A 2007-nucleotide genomic window follows, 5' to 3' on the forward strand; every position below is an offset into this window, starting at 1 on the left:
GTTTAAGTCATAAGTATTCAATAAATTAATATCTATCCAATGTGCCTTAGCAAGTTTGCAACTGTTTTTATGCAATAGAAAACCTGCTTGCTGCTGAGAATAGATAGGGTAGCCTGGGGGATTTGCATGGGACTGGACCCACAGCAAAATGACCCTCAACATCCAGCAGGAGCTACAATGGAATGGTTTAGATCAAAACATATTCATGTCAAGTCTAGGCTGAGTGCATATGCCAGTAACACTTGTCAGACTTTCATTTCTAAAAGGTTAGGAGGCCTAACATCATGTGTTTCACGTTTATGCACTAATGATTTATTTAATATGACTGACTGACTTATATTGATTTACTTTAGTCACCATTCATCCGTTTGCCCCTCACTAATACTACAAAAAATGATATATACTCTGATATACAAATGACAATATTATAATCTAACTTTTTTCTATTGAAAATGATAATTGAGAATTGATCTTACTTCCTTTTAGTTAAAAATAGTTAAGAACCACAAATAGCCACCTTTTGAAGCTTAAAGCTGTCATATAAAGGAGAAATTAGTTCTATTTGTACAATTTTGAGCTAACTGGTTTATTTATTCCTGAAAGTGCAACAAAGTGAGGGGACAAACCTTTGCTTAATCATTAAAACTTCAGGTGGCAACGACCTCTGAGGTGAATCCATATCTCTGTTCCTAGAAGAATTCACGTGGATGGCAAGTGGTGGTGTCCTTTGTGTTTTGTGAAGATATTGAGTGTTTGAAGTGTTAACCCTCACACTGTGCCTTTGGGGTGAGTAGGCAAAGGAAGCATGTCACACAATAGGATGGGACTTGGATCTTTGCCTCTCCTTCTCTGACCTCTGACCATTATTGGTTTTAAGGGCTGCTGCAACTTTGGCTCCTTAGGCATTGTGTCTGCCTTGATCATGTCATCACTATTTGTAAAAGTAGCAGCACCACAACTCCAATAAAAATGGACTCTTGAATAACGTATTCTGATGAGCAAGCTATTCTCTCTTTTTTTTTCATATAAGTTTTTTTTTGGAGTGATAAAGGAAAAACAAACAAGTTTAATACATTTGGTTAAAGTACAGTTTCTATCTTTCTTTCATGGCCTTTTTGTTTAGTCTGCTTTAATATCTTCAAAAGGCTTGGCCAGCTATTAGCTATCTGATACCATGGAAATGACCTTTGTTAATGAATCTTTGAATTTCAGTTGACAATGTTTTTGTGTGATCTCTGTGTGTTATATGCCTCCAGTAGCTCCACTGACACAGTCCACCGAGGCCACACATAAAACAGTATGCCATCTGCACCTGGAGCATGGCTATCAGCTCTGTTCTCTCTTTCCCCACCGAACCCCCCACACTGCTTTCGCTTGAGCTTTTTCCTGCCTCTGTCTAGCCTGACCCTGCTCTTCCCATTCCAGGCTACAGAAGCCAAACCAAAGGCAGCTTTCAAGGGGGACTGTCTGCTCAAATCAAGTCATAGGCCTTTTTAGAAACGGTTCAGAGATCATAGCAAGTAGAAGTCAGGGAAGAGAATGACCCCTCTCCTCCAGGCTTGATCGGATCTTGGCCCAGTCAGACCCAGCAGGGCTGAGTCTCTGGACAGTTCCGTCTCTGCAGGCTTTGACTCTGTGATAGCGCGAATGAAAGAGGGCACAGAGAGAGAGCAGCAGTTCTGATGTGTCAGGCTCAATGTCCTGGCATACTTGCAGACCAAAGTGGGCAAAGCAAAGGACAGAGCCAGCAGGCACAGGTCCAGAATAAGACCCCTATATTGTGTGACATGTCATCTAATGACTGTCCTTTTGTTTTAGATCTTTCCATCAGGGATAAGTTGGGGCCAATTTTAAAGGTCACAAGACAAATAAACAAAGCCAGCTCTTTAAAGGCTAAAAATTAACATAATACTTAAGAAATAAAATATAATAATAATTAAAATACCCAATATCTGTCTGTCGCCTCAGAATCTGTTGTAATGTATGGCTGATTTATGGCTGTATGGC

The sequence above is a fragment of the Xiphophorus couchianus genome, chromosome 2 (assembly GCF_001444195.1).
Source record: "Xiphophorus couchianus chromosome 2, X_couchianus-1.0, whole genome shotgun sequence".
NCBI lineage: Eukaryota > Metazoa > Chordata > Actinopteri > Cyprinodontiformes > Poeciliidae > Xiphophorus > Xiphophorus couchianus.